The sequence below is a fragment of the Anomaloglossus baeobatrachus genome, chromosome 4, assembly GCF_048569485.1.
Source record: "Anomaloglossus baeobatrachus isolate aAnoBae1 chromosome 4, aAnoBae1.hap1, whole genome shotgun sequence".
Lineage (NCBI taxonomy): Eukaryota > Metazoa > Chordata > Amphibia > Anura > Aromobatidae > Anomaloglossus > Anomaloglossus baeobatrachus.
In genome coordinates, this window is record NC_134356.1 from 626,998,513 (window position 1) to 627,010,635 (window position 12,123).

At 49.5% G+C, this 12,123-nt stretch overlaps 1 protein-coding gene across 2 annotated transcripts in view; it reads right to left on the reverse strand.

Moving 5' to 3' along the window:
- The window catches only part of LOC142301938 (uncharacterized), a 79,445-nt gene extending 71,825 nt beyond the window's left edge, over positions 1-7,620 (reverse strand). For both annotated transcript variants that reach the window (XM_075342996.1, XM_075342995.1), the window contains exon 1: positions 7,471-7,620. The gene's annotated coding sequence lies outside the window, so the exon portion shown is untranslated. The remainder of the gene's footprint in view (positions 1-7,470) is intronic.
- Between the last annotated feature and the right edge of the window lie 4,503 nt (positions 7,621-12,123).

Here is a 12,123-nt window from a genome sequence, read left to right on the forward strand (position 1 = left end):
GGATTTGACCACTGCTACGTTTTCTGATTACGTCCTTGCCTGCCGATTCTGTCCCTGTTCTGCTATTCCTGGTTTGACCCTGCCTGACGACTACTCTCATCGGACTGCAGCCTTCCACAGGTAGTGATATCCAGGGCCCTGTGTAATTCCAAATCCCTGTATAGGGGTTAAAGGGTTTCAGGGTTCTGGGGGTCCTGCTTGGTGAGTGGCTTCCCTCTAGCCTGTCCATTACATCCCATCTGAGTCTGTTGATCCAGGCAGGCGTTATACCCACTTACCAGAGACAGGTACAGGGGAAGAAGGTACCAGAGAACCAGACTGGCACTGAGATGAAGGGGACCTGGAGGCGAAACCAGCCGGCCTCGGGCCACAAGTTACTATCTCAAGAAAGTGAGTAAAACAGTTGCACTGAATACCTGTATGGACTAACTTCATCCAACGCCCACTGCACCATACACCCGCTGGGGCAAAACCCTACTTGCAGAGGGACTACCATACTAGCTGCCAATACCACCAGCCTCAGTAGAGACATTTTGCAGCGGAGGCTTCCTACACTTAGCCGCAACACCGCAAGTGGCATCACGTATAAACTTTATTCAACAATCCCCTGTAATTATCCCCATTACAAAAAGGGCCCAGGGTACGGAACCAGGCAACGGCCACCCCAGTGACATTCCCAAGACGTATACCGCCCGGAACCGAGTACCCCATATCCATGGGTGCTACAACCCCACCCTGGATGTCGAAAGGAAGAAATTCCAGCAACTTCAGGAGAAAGAATTTTCTTAAAAAACAGTTTCTGTATTGGTAATAAAAAAATATTAATATTCCATCCAAGCAAGACAAAAAAATAGAGAGGCAAGACAGAGGAGCTGTTTCCTACGCGTTTCAACCTGAATAGGTCTTAATCATGTCTTGCTTGGATGGAATATTAATATTTTTTTATTACCAATAAAGAAACTGTTTTTTAAGAAAATTCTACTTTCTCCTGAAGTTGCTGGAATTTCTTCCTTTCTTCATGTGTTTCCACCCGGGTCAGGGTGTTTCCGTGCACCGGAGGTAAGATTTGGGAGTGAAGAGGGGAGAGCTGAAGTTTCTTCGTTTTTGATATCACCCTGGATGTCCTCCCATCCATTCTTCCTACAGTCCCCACCCTGAATGTCCTCCCATCCATCCTTCCTACAGTTCCCACCCTGAATGTGCTCCATCCATCCTTCCAACAGACTCCACCCTGGATATGCCCCCATCCATCCTTTCTTCAGTCCCCACCCTAGATGTGCCCCCATCCATCATTCCTACAGTCCTCACCTTGGATGTGCCCCCATCCATCCTTCCTACAGTCCCCACCCTGGATGTGCCCCATCCATCCTTCCTACAGTCCCCACCCTAGATGTGGCCCCATCCATCATTCCTACAGTCCCCACCCTAGATGTGCCCCCATCCATCATTCCTACAGTCACCACCCTAGATGTGCCCCCATCCATCATTCTTACAGTCACCACCCTAGATGTGCCCCCATCCATCATTCTTACAGTCCCCACCCTAGATGTGCCCCCATCCATCATTCCTACAGTCACCACCCTAGATGTGCCCCCATCCATCATTCCTACAGTCACCACCCTAGATGTGCCCCCATCCATCATTCCTACAGTCCCCACCCTAGATGTGCCCCCATCCATCATTCCTCCAGTCACCACCCTAGATGTGCCACCATCCATCATTCCTCCAGTCACCACCCTAGATGTGCCACCATCCATCATTCTTACAGTCACCACCCTAGATGTGCCACCATCCATCATTCCTACAGTCACCACCCTAGATGTGCCCCCATCCATCATTCCTCCAGTCACCACCCTAGATGTGCCCCCATCCATCATTCCTCCAGTCACCACCCTAGATGTGCCACCATCCATCATTCTTACAGTCACCACCCTAGATGTGCCACCATCCATCATTCCTACAGTCCCCACCCTGGATGTGCCCCCATCCATCCTTCCTACAGTCTGTGGAAAATATCTTACCTATGGAGCCAATCTTGTTAGACTTCATAGAAGAATCGGATTAACACTAGAGCTTGATTTGGCAAATTCAAGTTTTGCTAAGAAAATAAACGGATTTCAGAAAATTCAATATTTGCAGCAGTTACTCTCTGCAGATTGAATGATAGTTATTTTTCCTTTTGGATGAAGCTCCAGATTTATTACAATATAAAGATAGAAGTTAGATTTGAAGAATTGGACTCTGTCAGAAAGGTGACAGCAGGAATTGGTGTTAGAGTTGTTTTCTTTTTTTTTTTTAAATCAATTAAATAGCACATGAAAAAAAAAAGCAAAAAAAAACAAAGGTCAGAACTCTCCCCAATGAAATCATGGCGATCCTGTAAGTTACCTCTGCAATAACAAAAAACAATAATCTTCTTGACACTCTCCCAGGCACAACCCCCCCCCCCCCCTAATAAGCACTTTGGTGTGTAAGGGCGTGGGGGACTTAATAGGTTGTCTATTAGACACAGGAGCAGCCCATACTAAACATATGTACTAGAGAATCTTATCTCCTCAGATTATATATACAGAATATATATATAAATATATATATATATATATATATATATATATATATATAAAGCTGAATGTGTGTGTGTATGTATGTGTGTGTGTATGTTTGTATGTCCGGGATTGGTATCCGCACCGTCGCAGCTACAGCCACAAAATTTTGCACACTCACACTTCTGGACCCCGAGAGCGTCATAGGCTATGTTTCGAGGGGAAATTTTAACCCCGCTCTTTACTGTTATTCGCCAAAAAACCTGCCTTCATTAAAGCGAATGGAGCTGGGAGCCACAGTGCAGCCAGAACTTCAGAAGAATGCGCAGCCACGCCCTTATGTGGAATGTTGGCGTGTCACAATGCAGCCAGGGAAAGAGACAGACACAGACAGGGAAAGAAACAGACATAGACAGGGTAAGAGACAGACACAAAGAGACAGACACAGACAAAGAGACAGACTGACACGGAAAGTGACAGACAGGGAAAGAGAGGGAAAGAGACAGACAGGGAAAGTGACAGACAGGGAAAGTGACAGACAGGGAAAGTGACAGACAGGGAAAGTGACAGATAGACAGACAGGGAAATAGATAGACAGACAGGGAAAGAGATAGATAGACAGACAGGGAAAGAGATTGAGACAGACGGAGAAAGAGACAGACAGTCAGAGAAAGAGACAGACAGACAAAGAGATATAGAGAGACAGAGAGATATATACAGAGGGGGAGACAGACAGAGAATGGGAGAGAAACAGAGAGACAGTTACTATCCCGGGCAGCGCTGGGTGCTATGTTGTGAGGCAAAATTTTAACCCTGCGCATTCCAATTTACCAATCAATTTTGCCCCTATCTACATAATGGGGAAAAAGTGAAACGAAAAGTGTTGGGGGCAAATTGACAGCTGCCAGATGTGAACAAGGAGGACTTAAAGAATGAGAGCGATGGCGCCAAAGAGTATATACCGTACAGCTGCTAAGGTGGGGCCCCGACATGGGATACTCACCACACTCGGGGATATGAACACACACACAAAATGCAACACACACTACCACGTACATGAACACATATACCACCCTCAGCACACATCTCACCACACATACACCAACCTCACCACATAATCGCCCTAAACACACACAAGTCTGGTATTATCCTTCAAAAATAAAAATCTGATTAATAAGCAGCCAAACTACAAGAACAACAAATGTACCACATAGGAAATACGGCAGCTGTCAGTCACATGACCTGTCTATACGTGTATGTGTGAGCTAATATATACTGTCAGGGGGAGGGCTTTCTGTTGCCTGGAGATTTATCAGGCTGCCAATAGCAATCAATCACAGCTTAGCTTCTATTTTGCTACAGTTATTTAATCTGAGCTGTGATTGGTTAATATAAGCAACAATTTAATAATTACATTTCTATTTGTTTTATGGTTTTTGTGTGCAGAATACATTTTTGTTAATACATTCTATTCTGTTAACAGCAGTTATTAACCCGGGCGAAGCCGGGTAGTACAGCTAGTATATATATATATATATATATATATATATATATACACACACAGTATATACTGTACATACTGTGTATACTGCTCAAAAAATAAAGGGAACACTAGAATACCACATGTGCTGCTTAAGTGTTCCCTTTATTTTGTTGAGCAGTAAATATATATATATATATATATATATATATATATATATATATATATACATACAGACCAAAAGTTTGGACACACCTTCTCATTCCATGAGTTTTCTTTATTTTCAGGACTCTGAAAATTGTAGATTCACATTGAAGGCATCAAAACTATGAATTAACACATGTGGAATGAAATACTTAAAAAAGTGTGAAACAACTGAAAATATGTCTTATATTCTAGGTTCTTCAAAGTAGCCACCTTTTGCTTTGATTACTGCTTTGCACACTCTTGGCATTCTCTTGATGAGCTTCAAGAGGTTGTCACCGGAAATGGTTTTCCAACAGTCTTGAAGGAGTTCCCAGAGATGCTTAGCACTTGTTGGCCCTTTTGCCTTCACTCTGCGGTCCAGCTCACAGCAAACCATCTTGATTAGGTTCAGGTCTGGTGACTGTGGAGACCAGGTCATTTGGCGTAGCACCCCATCACTCTCCTTCTTGGTCAAATAGCCCTTACACAGCCTGGAGGTGTGTTTGGGGTCATTGTCCTGTTGAAAAATAAATGATGGTCCAACTAAACGCAAACCGGATGGAATAGCACGCCGCTGCAAGATGCTGTGGTAGGCATGCTGGTTCTGTATGCCTTCAATTTTGAATAAATCCCCAACAGTGTCACCAGCAAAGCACCCCCACACCATCACACCTCCTCCGCCATGGTTCACGGTGGGAACCAGCCATGTAGAGTCCATCCGTTCACCTTTTCTACAAAGACACGGTGGTTGGATCCAAAGATCTCAAATTTGGACTCAGACCAAAGCACAGATTTCCACTGGTCTAATGTCCATTCCTTGTGTTCTTTAGCCCAAACAAGTCTCTTCTGCTTGTTGCCTGTCCTTAGCAGTGGTTTCCTAGCAGCTATTTTACCATGAAGGCCTGCTGCACAAAGTCTCCTCTTAACAGTTGTTCTAGAGATGAGAAGGTGTGTCCAAACTTTTGGTCTGTACTGTATATGTTAGATATATGGTCAGGAGGAAAAGGAAACGATTGTTAAACTTCTACTAACAAAACCTGTAAGGCTATATCTTGTCCATTATTACAAAGGTAGTTCAGATAGTTTATATAAATTGTTGATGTCTCTGGCAACACACAGGCAGACATTAAGGGGTACTTTGCACACTACGATATTGTCGCGGGCGGCGGGGCGCTGCGCTCGCTAACGCTCGGGTCCGGCGCTGCTGCTGCTTGGTGGCTCGAGCGGTGGGCCGGATCCGGGGACTCGAGCGGCGCTCCTCGCCCGTGAGTGAAAAGGGGGTGGTTTGTTTGGGGATTTTGTCCGTGATGCCACCCACGGGTTGTGGTGAAGATGGGCACCACCACTGCTGGTGACGGGGATCCCGGGAGCGATGGTAGGGAGCAGCTGGGATGTTGTTTTCCCCCTCCGTGGGTAGGGGTTGGTGGTCCCGGGGCCCGGTGGTGTGAGGGGGAGGCAGGGTCGGTGAGGTGCAGGGGTTGCAGGGGTTGTGCGGCGCGGTGCCGGATGCCACGGGTGTACTCACTCAGCAAGAGATGCACAAAGTCTCCGGTAAACCAAACGGCTGGATGGACGGGTCGCGCAGCCGGCTGCAGTGTCTCTCCCCGGACAGGTGATGGCGGCTGTCTTTCCCTGCACCTTTGTGTACTGTCTTGACTACGATGGGTCCCCAACGGTAGTCCGCTCCCCGGTGGATGGATGCCGGAGGAGCCCGTTTGCCCGCAGGCGCTGGCCCTTGGGTCTCTAGCCTTTGGCAGTAGCTGTATACCCTCACGGTGTGGACGGTTGCCTTCTAACGGGTCTTTGGTTGTTAGGAAACCCCTGGGGTTCCTGTCACACTCGGATTTGACCTGTTGACGGCAACTCCAAGTAGGGGTCCGATGGCCCTGCCTGTGTGGGCTGGCTTCACTTCGCTCCCCGGTCGGTCCCGGGGGGCCACCGCCCGCCTACGGTTCCGCGTCGATCCACCACTCCTGCAGACGGCCACCATTGTCTGCCAACCTTGTTGTCAGTGCCTGGGCCACAAACCCAGACACTCTCCACTTTACTCCTCTCACTTCAACCTCCTAAACTGTTCTCCTTCCTTTTCCCGCCTCCAGGCCTGTGAACTCCTCGGTGGGTGGGGCCAACCGCTTGGCTCCGCCCCACCTGCTGTGGACATCAGACCCTGGAGGGAGGCAACAAGGGTTTTGTGTTTGGCCAATGTTACTGTCTAGTCGGGGTGGGGGTGTGTGTTACCTGTGACGACCTGGCTAGTCCAGGGCGCCACAATATCACAGCTGCGATGTCGGTGGGGTCAAATCGAAAGTGACGCACATCCGACGTCGCTGTCGACATCGGAGTGTGTAAATCGTTTTTGATACGATTTACGAGCGCAAAATCGTCGAAATCATATCATCGGTGTAGTGTCGGTCATTTCCATAATGTCGCGGCAGCGACAGGTACGATGTTGTTCCTCATTCCTGCGGCAGCACACATTGCTATGTGAGAAGCTGCAGGAGCGAGGAACATCTCCTTACCTGTGTCCCGCGGCTCACGCCGGCTATGCGGAAGGACAGAGGTGGGCGGGATGTTTACGTCCCGCTCATCTCCGCCCCTCCGCTTCTATTCGCCGCCTGCCGTGTGACGTCGCTGTGATGCCGCACGACCCGCCCCCTTAGGAAGGAGGCGGTTCGCCAGCCAGAGCGACGTCGCAGGGCAGGTATGTGCGTGTGAAGCTGCCGTAGCGATAATGTTCGCTACGGCAGCTATCACAGGATATCACAGCTGCGTCGGGGGCGGTGACTATCGCGCTCGGCATCACTACCATCGGCTTGTGATGTTGTAGTGTGCAAAGTACCCCTTATTCTTAAGGGGAGATGTTGGCAGTTTACTAGTTGGAATCTACCTGTATTAAGCCACTTGTGTGCCTCAGTGCCTATTGAATGGAGACCAAGAAGATCTCCGGGATCTGTGGAATATAGGACTCAATGTACCAGTCAAAATGTTTTTTATTCTTCCTTGTAGCTAGTATATACCGGTATATATAAATAAAAAAAAAGCCAACAGCATGTTGCATGATAAGACACACAGAAAAAAAAAACAAAAAAGAGAAAAAACAGCCACTAGTACATTATATGATACATGTTTTGCAGGCAGTCAATGCAGTAACTCGGGTCCCAAATTCATATACATTGATTAACCAGGTAGAAGCCAAATACTTCACGGCTATAGATCAAGAATTACCAAATTTAAGTTAACATTGCTTAATATAATACTTACCTGATGTACGGTGTTAAATGGTTAAATTCAGCTACACTTAGCAGAGGAAGAAGCCACAAATGTAAGACGTTTCGGTAAGAGGCAAGATAGCGAAAGTAACTTCATGAACGCAGTCAGACCAAGGCAGGCTGCCACTGCTGGGATATTGCCCGTTTCTGCTAGCGATAGCGACTATGAGTCAGCTTGAAATCATCATGGAATTATAACTGTCAAAAATTAATGTTAGCTAGAATGCACCTCCAATTTATACAAAGGCCCTGTGCGCACTGGAAAACGGAATTTTCTTAAGAAAATTCCGCAGGGTCTGAAAGATTACCGCATCCGCGGTAAAAAACTGCAGCAAACTGCACCCGAAAACCGCATGCGGTTTGCCACAGTTTGCTGCGGTTTTACTGCGGTATTGTTCGCGGTTTTGCCGCATGCGGGTTGGTACATGTGCTTTAATGCATTCAATGCAATAAAGCACATTGAAAAAAAAAAGTAATTTCCTTCTGAGATAGATAATAGATAGATAAATAGACAGATGGAAGAATAGATAGAGGGATAGATAGATAGAGTCCCTGTGAGCACACGCTGCATTTCTCCCGAGCAGTAGTGTGTTGTTCACATTACCAGCCGAGGGAAATGCCCTGTGGTTACCTCTGCTGTCTCGCTGCGAGGCTGCATTCAGCGCTGTGTGTCAGTCGCGGCTGGATGCAAGCATCGCAGGACGTGGATTACGTCGGAGCTGTGTGTTTTGGGGGGGTTAATAAAATGGTGAACTAGGGGCTTTTTTGTGTTTTATTTAAAATAAAGGATTTTTCGGTGTGTGTGTTAATTCACTTTACTTACGGGTTGATCATGTCAGCTGTCACATAGACGCTGCCATGATCAAGCCTGGACTTAACTCCTTATATTAGCCTGATTTGCCACCGCATCACGGCAACAGGAAGAGTCGGGGACACTCCAGAACTGAAGGAAAGCGATCCAGCTGAGTGACCAGGTGATTTATTCAGTGCAATACAGACATGGCATAGTCGTGGTTAACGCGTTTCTGGCTTTTGAGGTCAGACGTGGGTGAGCTGGATTCCTTTACACACTCCGGTACTGCCGCATAATGGATGTGACAGTCCTGGGGCAGCTGCGGGCTGATATTCTCGGCTGCGGGAGGGGTGTATTAACCCTGCCCCTCGCCCTACCCAGCCTGAGAATACCGGGCCGCCGCTGTGTGCTTACCTCGGCTGGACGGTAAAAATACGGCGGAGCACACGTGTTTTTTTTTCTATATGTCTGTTTGCTTTCTATGTGTATTCTATATGTCTGTGTGTGAGTCCAATATGTGTGTGTGTTCTATGTCTGTATCTGTGATGTGTGTGTGTGTGTTTACGCTCTGCTCCGCTTCCTCTTCCTGTCATAATGACATCACTTCCCTGCAAACCGCAGGCAGCAATGTACATTACCGCAGGTAAACCGCGAAATACCGGAGGGAATAACGCAAGAAAACGCAATGAACCGCACACAATTTGCTGCCTGCGTTATTCCCTGCGGGATTTCATGATTACATGGCAGTCAATGGAGTGAAATCCCGCAGCGACGTGCGGAAAAGAAGTGACATGCAATTGTTTTTGCTGCGGGAATTCCGCAGCAAAACATGCAGCTGTCAAAATCCGCATAGTGCGCACAGCATTTTTTTTCCCATAGGTTTTGCTGGTGAATCACTGCAGAGATGATATGAACATAACATGCAGCGACACATGCAGCAAAACCACAGGAAATCCGCGGCAAAAACCGGCAAGTGCGCACAGGGCCAGATTTTGAGTTTATCTCTTATAGATGGAGTGGATCTGCTGCTATTGCACAGCATAAGAGCAAAAAGACCTGTATAGAGGCACTTGCAAGTCGCTGGTCGTGTGGAATGGCAACAGGGTAAACTGTTCAGCTGGGTATACATGTAAGGGATAGTCGGACCCCTGGTAGTGAAGGAGCGGTTTTTCCCCCCCTGAAGATGCCACAGTAGTATGGTGGCAAATTGTAAATGTTAATGGTAAAATGTTACCTGTCATAAACTGTTTCCCCACTAGGTGCCAGTGTAGAGCAGTGGTTCCCCTGGTAACAGTGGCAGGGAAAGAGGGGAGGGCAGCCTAGGTGGGGAAGGAAGGGAGGTCTCAGAATGCAGAGTGCAGTGTGCAGTGAGATGTGACTGGAGAAAGAAGTCTGAGGTGACGGGGCAGAGTGTGGAAGTGGTGCAGTGGCAGAAGAAGTGGAAGAGTCAAGACTAGTCCCAAAGCCGGTAGTGTGTACTATAGTGCAGTGCCGCTATCAGGGGGATAACAAGTGGCCCCTGCAGGCAAAGGGTAGTGCCCTGACAAAGAAGTGAAGGTAAATGGGAACGCCCGTAGAAAACAAGTGAAGTAGTTCCCCGGCAAAGAAGTGGAGAGGTGAGAACTTATCCGGAGCCGGTAGAGTGTGCTAGATCTGCCCTACAGTGAAACAGGGTTCAGAGTACAGCTACTAGGGGGTTAACGTATGTCCCCTGCAGGCGAGGGAAAGTTACCGGGGAAAGAGGAAACCGTCAGCAAGAAGTGTAACCTGTAAACCGAAGTGACTTGATGCTGAAGGGTGTAAAGAAGAGTGGAAGTTGTGCTCAATAAAATGTTTCTTGGTTCATCAACTGCCTGTCTGTGGCTCTTTACTGGGAGTGGTGAAGAGGCCTGTGAGCCGAGAGAAAAAGGTGTTACCAAGAAGCAAATGGCTCACATGGAAGCGTCCCTGCCACCTACACTCTGCCCCACAAACAACACCTCTGTTTTAACAGTGACAGCTGGGCCAGGGGTCAGCCTGTCGCCCACCGGGCGAGAGACCGCGACTACACCCCCTGAGGCACCCCCTGCCCCCGTTACAAACTGGCGTAGTCGGCAGGATGAAGCCTGCATGCAAGAAACCCCGACCAGAGACTGTGAGGAAGATGAAGTGGTGCCTGACGTGCTGAACAGGCCACAAGATGGCGGCAAGATGGCGGCCGTCCTCATGGACTCAGCAGAGGTGGAAAAGTTGGCGCCAAATGAAAAGCGCTGGGCTGGCCTGGGAGGAAGAAGCCCGGAGTGCGCTGCCCAAAGAGGGGAGGTACCTGCCCCAAGAAGCTGCAGAGGTCTAGAGACGTGGGCGGTGCCGCAAGAAAGAAGAGGCGTCGCAAACGCTGTGCCGACCTGGTGGGTGTTACATCTCGTGGCTCTCCTGAGGCAAGGACTGAGGCAGTCTCCCATTCCTTGCCTGCCACGAGCACTCCTGCTCAGCAGCGCCGAAGGTCTGCCAGACTGTGCAGTGTGCAGGAGATACCTTCTCAGAGAGGCAGCAGAAGGGTGACACCTAGTGGTTCTCCTGTTACAAGGAGTGAAGCGGTCTCCCATTCCTGGCCTGCCGCAGACTCTCCTGCTCAGCGGCCCCGAAGGTCTGCGAGGCTGCGCAATGTGCAGAGGTTTACTGCTCAGGTAAGCAGTGAGATTCCCATTATCTCTGCACATTGTGAGACCGAGGATCCCGCCTCTATTTCCCAGAGGCAGGAGGGTGAGCATGTGCAATGCGTGGTGGGTCCTGATTCGCTCACTGACGTCACACGGCTTGATGACAAGGCTGGTGACGTGGTGAATCCTGACTGGCCAGGCTGGGACGTCGTGGACCCTGATTGGGTCAAGTCCGTCATCTCCGCCTCGCGCCCGCCCTCGGGTGGAGCTGCACCTCCTTAAAAGCTCCCCCTGCCATCATGGCGGCGTGCGACCGTCCTTCTATGTTTGGATGTCTGGCAGCGTGCTGCCACGCCACTGCTCAGGCATTACTGTCTCTTGTGGGCTTGGCCCTTGCTGCTCCGGCAGTACCTCGTTTGCAGGCCGTGTTCCTGCCTTGCTGCTCCGGCAGTACCCCCGTCAACAGGCCGTGTTCCTGTCCCAGGTGAGCTCCTCAAGTCTCCATTGGACTCACCTGGTTATTGAAAGCACACGTGCGTGGGCACCTCTGTGCTACCCTCGTGCCATATTCTCGTGACTTCCACTGGCACACGTGCGTGGGCACCTCTGTGCTTCCCCGTGCAACAGGTACACCGAGCCGTGAGATCTGTGCCATACAACCCTCAGGGGTTAGGGCAGATCGGTGTACATAGATCGTCTGTGACATTCCAGACGATCGCTAGCAGCAACCCGCTCACTCTTCACCCACCATAGCGGCGGTCCCTTACACCGCACAGTGGACCTTGACCGGCGGAAGCAGTCCATTTCCCATCTTGGCACGCTTCCCCGGGTCCCCCTCGTAACATTACGGTCGCGCCAAAGGTCTGGCTATGGCTGAAGAGCAGCAGCAGTTGCTGCGTTATGTGCAGCAGTTGGAGTCACGATTGGCAGCAGTGGAGCAGTCTTCCTCCGATAAGACTACTCTGACGACAGTCGCCACCCAGGCGGCTACCCAGGCTGTGCTATTGGGCGGAAGGTCTCCTCGCCTTGCGCTTCCAGAGCGCTTTAGCGGCAACAGCTCTGAGTGCCGTGGGTTTATAAACCAGGTTACCACCTACTTAGAGCTGTCCGCGACTCTTTACGCTACCGAGAAGGCGAAGGTAGCCTTCGTCCAGTCCCTGCTCACAGGGAGAGCGCTGAAGTGGTCCACGCCGTTGTGGGAGCGCGGAGATCG